The sequence below is a fragment of the Pleurodeles waltl genome, chromosome 12, assembly GCF_031143425.1.
Source record: "Pleurodeles waltl isolate 20211129_DDA chromosome 12, aPleWal1.hap1.20221129, whole genome shotgun sequence".
NCBI classification, from domain to species: Eukaryota; Metazoa; Chordata; class Amphibia; order Caudata; family Salamandridae; genus Pleurodeles; species Pleurodeles waltl.
In genome coordinates, this window is record NC_090451.1 from 3,343,138 (window position 1) to 3,355,198 (window position 12,061).

Sequence of the window (12,061 nt, forward strand, 5' to 3'; positions counted from 1 at the left end):
ATTTTAAAAAACCACAACCTAAGGTGACAAGAATTGTATCGGTAAACAAACCAGCTGTCTTGAAGTCTAACTATAGAGGCGACGAGAGGGGTCACTGTGATGCTGAAAGTTCAGTGAGTGTAAACAGTAGAACGCTGTGTGATACGTTTCCTTGCAGTGATGACAGCTCGCGTTTCTAAAGCAGAGAGCAAACATACAATGGGGAAGAAGAATAAATAAGGAAAGACATATATTATATGCAGACAGTTATTATACTTTGCTTTTCACCTGTAACTCGCTCAACTGTCGGTGAATGCTGCGTTACCCTGCATAGCCAGGTCACCACAGAGGGTGTCCACAGTGTTTGGCCAAGTTACTATAGTTGTGAGCTTGTACATGTGAGGTAGCATGGCTGAGCAGGCTAAACTGGCTAGATTTAGACTCCAGTCTCTCTGGAGCCGTGTGCTTGAATCCCAACACTTTAAGTTTACTTTAACAAAATACTTTTGCAAAAAAGGTTCATGTAATAAATATTCATTAGGGTCGTGGTTGTGAGTATGACACTAATGGATAAAAGTGGGACTAACAATGCTACAATTCCTGAGACTACCACTGCACTAACAGCCTGGGAGAGGTTTGAGCTGGATACAAGATACTCGCATGAGGGAACTAACTCGAAAGGGGAACTATCCACTGATGTGTTCTATCGCTTGCTGAGTGAGTATGTTGACACAATGGATGCAAAAGATTGTATTGTGTGTACACAGATTCCTGTTTCGGTACAAGAGGGGGTTACCTATCATAGACTGTCATTAACATATGGGATACGTTGTAGTCTGTTACTAACAAGATTCTATAACCAGGAAGAGATTCAGTATTTTTACTCAAATCATGATCTTGTGTTTTCTAATGTGCCTATCATAGAGGATGTGAGTGGGGTAGCTAAGTACTATAGCATAAAGTTAGTTAAAGGATTCTTTCAGGCGACATTAACAATTAGTACATCTTATGCACACCACAATAATTTGACATATTTGCTTACACCTGTAGAGAAAAGCTTTTTAGATCACACGGAAGAGAGAAGAAGGGCATTGAAGGGTAAACTAGAGAAAGGATTACAGCAACGGGCCTTTGCTAGTAGTGACGGTTATAGTGCAATTAGAGAACAAGGGAAGTTAGCTTTAGACGCACTACATGTAGGAAAGCTTTGCATATCCAAGACCAAATCATACTATGACAATGTGTTTGTGGGAATGAGTGAATGTAAGCGTATGTTTTTGTTTCAGAGTAAATGGACGTTCATGTTAAATGGACAGGATCCAGCAATCCCCGGGATTTATTATATATGTGGACTTAATGCTTATTACCGTCTTCCAAAGGGATAGTATGGGACATGTTATTTGGGGATAGTTTTCCCAAAGATATATCAACTTGACGATTTGAAAAGGTTACCAAAATTGTCTGAATTACATCGTACTAGACATAAGAAAGAGACTGCTGCTGGTGTAGTAGGAGACATATTTGGGACGATAATTTCTTCAGTGGGAGTTATTATGAACTCCATAAAGATTCAAAAGTTGTCTACTATTGAGGATAACATGCTGACAAACTTTTCAGGGGCTATACTCCTGATGGATACTGAACTTGCTGCGGAGGGGGCTATGACTCTTCAAAACAGGCTTGCTTTAGACATTCTTTTAGTGAAAAATGGCAGAGTTTGTAGATTGCTCAATGGGTGTAATTGTTGCGCTTACATAACAGATAATAGTAATGAGATTAGAAGTATGCTTACTAACTTGACTAGGGATAGTACGGACTTGAAGGATTTGAAAGAACCAGGTGTTTGGAAAAAGGTTGGGAAAGGATTTGCTTCAGTGGGAAATTGGATTAGTAACATTTGGCATGGGATATTGTCTAAAATAATACAGGGGATATTGATTGTTATAGATTGCTTATTTGGATCATGGGTGGCATGTAAAATTAGTAAAAGAATAAAATTGAAGATGGCGAAAAATAATAGGAGGAGGGAAGAAAAACAAAGGGAAAAATTATTCAGGGCAAGATCAAAGGGGAAACCAAGAAGGGAAGAGATTGATATGAGGGAATTTTAGTATGTAAAATTAGTAGGGAAGATTTGTGTGATGACAAGAGTCATCAGAGGAGGGATTGCTGGAGTGTGTCTTTTAAAATTAATATTAACATGAAAAGCTTACAATATATTGTGTAATGAAGCTGCATAAAAAATGTGTTAACGTAGAAATAATGCACACGTTTGAAATGTGCCCACGGGGAGTGGCTACCAATGTATACGAAGACTAATGAAAGTTATTAATGCTGAATTAATTATGTACTAATGTTTTTAATTTGTATTAACATATCAAAATTGGAGTTATGTATTAGGAGTTTGTTCATTAAGCAGTAGGCCTTAGTTTAGCGAAGGTCTGTGCCTATCTGCCTGGTCTCATATTAAACTGTCTTTTTCTAACGTGCAATGTGCTATTTTCCTGAAGGACATGAAACTGTACTTTCCCAGAAGCTAGATATGTGTGTAGCTGTAGTAAATTCTTTCTCATGGGACCAAACTTGCTCAAGGAGACATTCTTGCTGAATACAACAGTGTAATTTGTAACAGGTGCAAGGCTGCCTGGAGTAGGAGAAAACAATGGAACTACTGACTGTAGCGTAAAATGTAACTTTTCTTACCTGTCATTCCAACCGATGAAAACGTCAATAACATGGGCCAATCAACGACATGAGAACTGTGGTTTGTGTAAAACTCTGGTGAAGATTATTGGACAGAGATGGCGATGCACCAATGATTATCCATTGAGGAATTAGGAGTAAATTAGACAGTTTTGATTTAACCACATGACCCGAGGAGAAATCAGGCATTTATTGGACATTCCACTCCAAGCCATTCTTTGCCATTCTACTGAGCCATTTAGGCCATTTAGTTTGAGACTTTGCCGTTTGTTCGCCCTGTTACTCTAAACCACCCTTTACTTATTCCTTACCTGATACTTACTTCTCCTATATATGAGGGAAGTTCTTGTTCCTTAGCTATGCCATACTGATACATTCCCCTGTCCTTTCTTTGCTGATGATGCAAACGACTGATGTCCCGAGGACGAAGACTGACGCTGTTTGCTGATCCGTTGGATGGGTAACTATCTGATGAAAATTGGAATTGTCTGTTTGCCTTTTCTTTCTAGGTACCAACTGCTCTTTGATAGAGGCCATAGTTAGATGTTTTCCAAATTTGTGTTTGCTAAATTGTTTTGCATGAAGCCCAACATGCTGATGCTAGTACGAGGTTATTTAAGGTGTTCACTAAAATCTGACGCAAATAGACAAATGACTGAGTTCTTGCTTTGTTGAACCATGCACTACTGAGACTTTGCTAAGTTGCTTCTTAATAATTATGTGTTAATACTGAGTGAATATTCTCTATGCATTGATTAATTGCGTTTCTAATTGCAAATCTGAAGAGTTACTAATGAGATGAATTGCTGATGAGATTAACAGAAATGACTTTAGATTGTAACCAGTAGGGAAATAAATATCCTAACACTTAACTAAATTGGTGTGGTTATTCATGACTGAAAGATCATGGTGTGTTCACTTTATTGACTCTCATTAAAGGTTATTGATTAGCATGCTGATTAGTTATTGCGATTGTTGTTGAGATATTGATCTATTGATTTGTGATGCCAAAAGACATCTCGTACTGGGAAGTCCCCGAACCTGGTCTAAAAGATTCATCGACCTAGGCTTGTCTCCTTGTAAGTTTACTTATCAAGGCTCTGATGCGCCTTCACTAATAAAAAGTAATCTGATCGCTTGCTGCGGAGTCATCGTCAACAAAAACTACCAAAATATTACTTCAATGTATTGTAATTACGACTGCCTCAGTTTTATGCATTACGTGAGTAGTCGGACAGCAATTTATTTAGCGCAAAAATATTTCTTGTTGATGCACGTACGTTTTTAAACTGAAGTGTCATAGCTGTAGCGGCAATACTCCCAGTTTAGGTGGTTTTATAAACTAAGTTTTACTTTCTCCTACTTAAAACTTTTCGCAGAACAATGCACATTAAATGGGAAGGCAGTTTTCCTTAATTGTGTACTATTTGCTGCCTAATGTTGACATGTAAGCACACCACCAATAACTGACACCTAGAGACTCGAAAGCGCCATACCAGTACAATATTTGTATGATATTGCACTTTAAATCCACGTACAACTGAATTAAAGCAATCTTAGCTCATTTGAGGGTAGTGTGATAGTACATCACATATGGATAGAACACGTTTGGAAAGTGTAATTTTCATGATTACATTACATTTAACATATAAATTCAAGCTGAAGTAGGGATGGACAACAAGGTCGTATAGAGCAAAGCTGAAGACAACAAGTTACCATAACAATCTGTAAATATATGCTCTTTATTATGTTTAGACAACTATCACCTAATAGAACACATTTTGGCTACCATATTTTGTACTCCTGAAACATGGTGTTTTGAAGATGAGGTGGCCGAGTGGTTAAGGCGATGGACTGCTAATCCATTGTGCTCTGCACGCGTGGGTTCGAATCCCATCCTCGTCGGTTTATTGTTCCGTCTTTAGTTTTTAGTATGTGGTAGGGCTGGGTTAACCCTATTTTATGTGAAAGTTAAATGACATATCCCATGGTATTTCCGGTAGTACAACGGCTCAGTTTGGAAACACCGCTCAGTTGAGTACTGTGCTTAGGCATTACTGTAAACAGCGCCAGCCGGGTTCTGCTCATGAATCACAAAATCTTTCCTGAGGCGGAGGGTTGGTAAGTTGAGGGACGTAGATAGTTTGATTCCTTATCCTTAAAGAAAGAGAAGCAGCGCTTGCGGGACGCCAATGTAAGGGTTGTCTTCCTACGGACTCTCAGGACTGGCGCTCCCTGACACCTCCCATGGCCCGGGGCCAATCCTGACCTACTGAATGTATCACGTGCCTGCTGCTGTTGGCGTTGACTTTCCTAGGATCACTTCACAGGCTATAAACCCTTATTCTCCAACTCCCCTATACAATAGAACATCTCTCTTCAGAAAGCTTACAGAAACAGGTTTGCACAGGGTAGTGTGGCTGAGCGGTCTAAGGCACTGGATTAAGGCTCCAGTCTCTTTGGAGGCGTGGGTTTGAATCCCACCGCTGCCAGTATTTTTCAAATCACAAACGTATTTTGTCTGCATCAGTGTCTCACTCTCTGCCTTCTGCACCTAGGATCCACATAGCGAGAGGTGAGACTATGTAAAGTGGTGACGTATATATATAAGGGTAGCCAGACAGTGGGACCGAGCCTTCTTATTTTAAAAAACCACAACCTAAGGTGACAAGAATTGTATCGGTAAACAAACCAGCTGTCTTGAAGTCTAACTATAGAGGCGACGAGAGGGGTCACTGTGATGCTGAAAGTTCAGTGAGTGTAAACAGTAGAACGCTGTGTGATACGTTTCCTTGCAGTGATGACAGCTCGCGTTTCTAAAGCAGAGAGCAAACATACAATGGGGAAGAAGAATAAATAAGGAAAGACATATATTATATGCAGACAGTTATTATACTTTGCTTTTCACCTGTAACTCGCTCAACTGTCGGTGAATGCTGCGTTACCCTGCATAGCCAGGTCACCACAGAGGGTGTCCACAGTGTTTGGCCAAGTTACTATAGTTGTGAGCTTGTACATGTGAGGTAGTGTGGCTGAGCAGGCTAAACTGGCTAGATTTAGGCTCCAGTCTCTCTGGAGCCGTGTGCTTGAATCCCAACACTTTAAGTTTACTTGAACCAAATACTTTTGCAAAAAAGGTTCATGTAATAAATATTCATTAGGGTCGTGGTTGTGAGTATGACACTAATGGATAAAAGTGGGACTAACAATGCTACAATTCCTGAGACTACCACTGCACAAACAGCCTGGGAGAGGTTTGAGCTGGATACAAGATACTTGCATGAGGGAACTAACTCGAAAGGGGAACTATCCACTGATGTGTTCTATCGCTTGCTGAGTGAGTATGTTGACACAATGGATGCAAAAGATTGTATTGTGTGTACACAGATTCCTGTTTCGGTACAAGAGGGGGTTACCTATCATAGACTGTCATTAACATATGGGATACGTTGTAGTCTGTTACTAACAAGATTCTATAACCAGGAAGAGATTCAATATTTTTACTCAAATCATGATCTTGTGTTTTCTAATGTGCCTATCATAGAGGATGTGAGTGGGGTAGCTAAGTACTATAGCATAAAGTTAGTTAAAGGATTCTTTCAGGCGACATTAACAATTAGTACATCTTATGCACACCACAATAATTTGACATGTTTGCTTACACCTGTAGAGAAAAGCTTTTTAGATCACACGGAAGAGAGAAGAAGGGCATTGAAGGGTAAACTAGAGAAAGGATTACAACAACGGGCCTTTGCTAGTAGTGACGGTTATAGTGCAATTAGAGAACAAGGGAAGTTAGCTTTAGACGCACTACATGTAGGAAAGCTTTGCATATCCAAGACCAAATCATACTATGACAATGTGTTTGTGGGAATGAGTGAATGTAAGCGTGTGTTTTTGTTTCAGAGTAAATGGACGTTCATGTTAAATGGACAGGATCCAGCAATCCCCGGGATTTATTATATATGTGGACTTAATGCTTATTACCGTCTTCCAAAGGGATAGTATGGGACATGTTATTTGGGGATAGTTTTCCCAAAGATATATCAACTTGACGATTTGAAAAGGTTACCAAAATTGTCTGAATTACATCGTACTAGACATAAGAAAGAGACTGCTGCTGGTGTAGTAGGAGACATATTTGGGACGATAATTTCTTCAGTGGGAGTTATTATGAACTCCATAAAGATTCAAAAGTTGTCTACTATTGAGGATAACATGCTGACAAACTTTTCAGGGGCTATACTCCTGATGGATACTGAACTTGCTGCGGAGGGGGCTATGACTCTTCACAACAGGCTTGCTTTAGACATTCTTTTAGTGAAAAATGGCAGAGTTTGTAGATTGCTCAATGGGTGTAATTGTTGCGCTTACATACCAGATAATAGTAATGAGATTAGAAGTATGCTTACTAACTTGACTAGGGATAGTACGGACTTGAAGGATTTGAAAGAACCAGGTGTTTGGAAAAAGGTTGGGAAAGGATTTGCTTCAGTGGGAAATTGGATTAGTAACATTTGGCATGGGATATTGTCTAAAATAATACAGGGGATATTGATTGTTATAGATTGCTTATTTGGATCATGGGTGGCATGTAAAATTAGTAAAAGAATAAAATTGAAGATGGCGAAAAATAATAGGAGGAGGGAAGAAAAACAAAGGGAAAAATTATTCAGGGCAAGATCAAAGGGGAAACCAAGAAGGGAAGAGATTGATATGAGGGAATTTTAGTATGTAAAATTAGTAGGGAAGATTTGTGTGATGACAAGAGTCATCAGAGGAGGGATTGCTGGAGTGTGTCTTTTAAAATTAATATTAACATGAAAAGCTTACAATATATTGTGTAATGAAGCTGCATAAAAAATGTGTTAACGTAGAAATAATGCACACGTTTGAAATGTGCCCACGGGGAGTGGCTACCAATGTATACGAAGACTAATGAAAGTTATTAATGCTGAATTAATTATGTACTAATGTTTTTAATTTGTATTAACATATCAAAATTGGAGTTATGTATTAGGAGTTTGTTCATTAAGCAGTAGGCCTTAGTTTAGCGAAGGTCTGTGCCTATCTGCCTGGTCTCATATTAAACTGTCTTTTTCTAACGTGCAATGTGCTATTTTCCTGAAGGACATGAAACTGTACTTTCCCAGAAGCTAGATATGTGTGTAGCTGTAGTAAATTCTTTCTCATGGGACCAAACTTGCTCAAGGAGACATTCTTGCTGAATACAACAGTGTAATTTGTAACAGGTGCAAGGCTGCCTGGAGTAGGAGAAAACAATGGAACTACTGACTGTAGCGTAAAATGTAACTTTTCTTACCTGTCATTCCAACCGATGAAAACGTCAATAACATGGGCCAATCAACGACATGAGAACTGTGGTTTGTGTAAAACTCTGGTGAAGATTATTGGACAGAGATGGCGATGCACCAATGATTATCCATTGAGGAATTAGGAGTAAATTAGACAGTTTTGATTTAACCACATGACCCGAGGAGAAATCAGGCATTTATTGGACATTCCACTCCAAGCCATTCTTTGCCATTCTACTGAGCCATTTAGGCCATTTAGTTTGAGACTTTGCCGTTTGTTCGCCCTGTTACTCTAAACCACCCTTTACTTATTCCTTACCTGATACTTACTTCTCCTATATATGAGGGAAGTTCTTGTTCCTTAGCTATGCCATACTGATACATTCCCCTGTCCTTTCTTTGCTGATGATGCAAACGACTGATGTCCCGAGGACGAAGACTGACGCTGTTTGCTGATCCCTTGGATGGGTAACTATCTGATGAAAATTGGAATTGTCTGTTTGCCTTTTCTTTCTAGGTACCAACTGCTCTTTGATAGAGGCCATAGTTAGATGTTTTCCAAATTTGTGTTTGCTAAATTGTTTTGCATGAAGCCCAACATGCTGATGCTAGTACGAGGTTATTTAAGGTGTTCACTAAAATCTGACGCAAATAGACAAATGACTGAGTTCTTGCTTTGTTGAACCATGCACTACTGAGACTTTGCTAAGTTGCTTCTTAATAATTATGTGTTAATACTGAGTGAATATTCTCTATGCATTGATTAATTGCGTTTCTAATTGCAAATCTGAAGAGTTACTAATGAGATGAATTGCTGATGAGATTAACAGAAATGACTTTAGATTGTAACCAGTAGGGAAATAAATATCCTAACACTTAACTAAATTGGTGTGGTTATTCATGACTGAAAGATCATGGTGTGTTCACTTTATTGACTCTCATTAAAGGTTATTGATTAGCATGCTGATTAGTTATTGCGATTGTTGTTGAGATATTGATCTATTGATTTGTGATGCCAAAAGACATCTCGTACTGGGAAGTCCCCGAACCTGGTCTAAAAGATTCATCGACCTAGGCTTGTCTCCTTGTAAGTTTACTTATCAAGGCTCTGATGCGCCTTCACTAATAAAAAGTAATCTGATCGCTTGCTGCGGAGTCATCGTCAACAAAAACTACCAAAATATTACTTCAATGTATTGTAATTACGACTGCCTCAGTTTTATGCATTACGTGAGTAGTCGGACAGCAATTTATTTAGCGCAAAAATATTTCTTGTTGATGCACGTACGTTTTTAAACTGAAGTGTCATAGCTGTAGCGGCAATACTCCCAGTTTAGGTGGTTTTATAAACTAAGTTTTACTTTCTCCTACTTAAAACTTTTTGCAGAACAATGCACATTAAATGGGAAGGCAGTTTTCCTTAATTGTGTACTATTTGCTGCCTAATGTTGACATGTAAGCACACCACCAATAACTGACACCTAGAGACTCGAAAGCGCCATACCAGTACAATATTTGTATGATATTGCACTTTAAATCCACGTACAACTGAATTAAAGCAATCTTAGCTCATTTGAGGGTAGTGTGATAGTACATCACATATGGATAGAACACGTTTGGAAAGTGTAATTTTCATGATTACATTACATTTAACATATAAATTCAAGCTGAAGTAGGGATGGACAACAAGGTCGTATAGAGCAAAGCTGAAGACAACAAGTTACCATAACAATCTGTAAATATATGCTCTTTATTATGTTTAGACAACTATCACCTAATAGAACACATTTTGGCTACCATATTTTGTACTCCTGAAACATGGTGTTTTGAAGATGAGGTGGCCGAGTGGTTAAGGCGATGGACTGCTAATCCATTGTGCTCTGCACGCGTGGGTTCGAATCCCATCCTCGTCGGTTTATTGTTCCGTCTTTAGTTTTTAGTATGTGGTAGGGCTGGGTTAACCCTATTTTATGTGAAAGTTAAATGACATATCCCATGGTATTTCCGGTAGTACAACGGCTCAGTTTGGAAACACCGCTCAGTTGAGTACTGTGCTTAGGCATTACTGTAAACAGCGCCAGCCGGGTTCTGCTCATGAATCACAAAATCTTTCCTGAGGCGGAGGGTTGGTAAGTTGAGGGAGGTAGATAGTTTGATTCCTTATCCTTAAAGAAAGAGAAGCAGCGCTTGCGGGACGCCAATGTAAGGGTTGTCTTCCTACGGACTCTCAGGACTGGCGCTCCCTGACACCTCCCATGGCCCGGGGCCAATCCTGACCTACTGAATGTATCACGTGCCTGCTGCTGTTGGCGTTGACTTTCCTAGGATCACTTCACAGGCTATAAACCCTTATTCTCCAACTCCCCTATACAATAGAACATCTCTCTTCAGAAAGCTTACAGAAACAGGTTTGCACAGGGTAGTGTGGCTGAGCGGTCTAAGGCACTGGATTAAGGCTCCAGTCTCTTTGGAGGCGTGGGTTCGAATCCCACCGCTGCCAGTATTTTTCAAATCACAAACGTATTTTGTCTGCATCAGTGTCTCACTCTCTGCCTTCTGCACCTAGGATCCACATAGCGAGAGGTGAGACTATGTAAAGTGGTGACGTATATATATAAGGGTAGCCAGACAGTGGGACCGAGCCTTCTTATTTTAAAAAACCACAACCTAAGGTGACAAGAATTGTATCGGTAAACAAACCAGCTGTCTTGAAGTCTAACTATAGAGGCGACGAGAGGGGTCACTGTGATGCTGAAAGTTCAGTGAGTGTAAACAGTAGAACGCTGTGTGATACGTTTCCTTGCAGTGATGACAGCTCGCGTTTCTAAAGCAGAGAGCAAACATACAATGGGGAAGAAGAATAAATAAGGAAAGACATATATTATATGCAGACAGTTATTATACTTTGCTTTTCACCTGTAACTCGCTCAACTGTCGGTGAATGCTGCGTTACCCTGCATAGCCAGGTCACCACAGAGGGTGTCCACAGTGTTTGGCCAAGTTACTATAGTTGTGAGCTTGTACATGTGAGGTAGCGTGGCTGAGCAGGCTAAACTGGCTAGATTTAGGCTCCAGTCTCTCTGGAGCCGTGTGCTTGAATCCCAACACTTTAAGTTTACTTGAACCAAATACTTTTGCAAAAAAGGTTCATGTAATAAATATTCATTAGGGTCGTGGTTGTGAGTATGACACTAATGGATAAAAGTGGGACTAACAATGCTACAATTCCTGAGACTACCACTGCACAAACAGCCTGGGAGAGGTTTGAGCTGGATACAAGATACTTGCATGAGGGAACTAACTCGAAAGGGGAACTATCCACTGATGTGTTCTATCGCTTGCTGAGTGAGTATGTTGACACAATGGATGCAAAAGATTGTATTGTGTGTACACAGATTCCTGTTTCGGTACAAGAGGGGGTTACCTATCATAGACTGTCATTAACATATGGGATACGTTGTAGTCTGTTACTAACAAGATTCTATAACCAGGAAGAGATTCAATATTTTTACTCAAATCATGATCTTGTGTTTTCTAATGTGCCTATCATAGAGGATGTGAGTGGGGTAGCTAAGTACTATAGCATAAAGTTAGTTAAAGGATTCTTTCAGGCGACATTAACAATTAGTACATCTTATGCACACCACAATAATTTGACATGTTTGCTTACACCTGTAGAGAAAAGCTTTTTAGATCACACGGAAGAGAGAAGAAGGGCATTGAAGGGTAAACTAGAGAAAGGATTACAACAACGGGCCTTTGCTAGTAGTGACGGTTATAGTGCAATTAGAGAACAAGGGAAGTTAGCTTTAGACGCACTACATGTAGGAAAGCTTTGCATATCCAAGACCAAATCATACTATGACAATGTGTTTGTGGGAATGAGTGAATGTAAGCGTGTGTTTTTGTTTCAGAGTAAATGGACGTTCATGTTAAATGGACAGGATCCAGCAATCCCCGGGATTTATTATATATGTGGACTTAATGCTTATTACCGTCTTCCAAAGGGATAGTATGGGACATGTTATTTGGGGATAGTTTTCCCAAAGATATATCAACTTGAC

General features: G+C 39.6%; 4 non-coding genes across 4 annotated transcripts; all 4 read left to right on the forward strand.

The window, feature by feature from the left end:
• The first annotated feature begins 4,505 nt into the window (after positions 1-4,505).
• On the forward strand, positions 4,506-4,587 carry TRNAS-GCU (transfer RNA serine (anticodon GCU)). The gene has a single exon. It is a non-coding gene; the product is annotated as a tRNA-Ser (tRNA).
• Positions 4,588-5,092: 505 nt separating this feature from the next.
• TRNAL-AAG (transfer RNA leucine (anticodon AAG)) lies at positions 5,093-5,174 on the forward strand. The gene has a single exon. It is a non-coding gene; the product is annotated as a tRNA-Leu (tRNA).
• A 4,654-nt stretch (positions 5,175-9,828) lies between these two features.
• TRNAS-GCU (transfer RNA serine (anticodon GCU)) lies at positions 9,829-9,910 on the forward strand. Its single transcript has one exon. It is a non-coding gene; the product is annotated as a tRNA-Ser (tRNA).
• Positions 9,911-10,415: 505 nt separating this feature from the next.
• TRNAL-AAG (transfer RNA leucine (anticodon AAG)) lies at positions 10,416-10,497 on the forward strand. The gene has a single exon. It is a non-coding gene; the product is annotated as a tRNA-Leu (tRNA).
• The last annotated feature ends 1,564 nt before the right edge of the window (positions 10,498-12,061 follow it).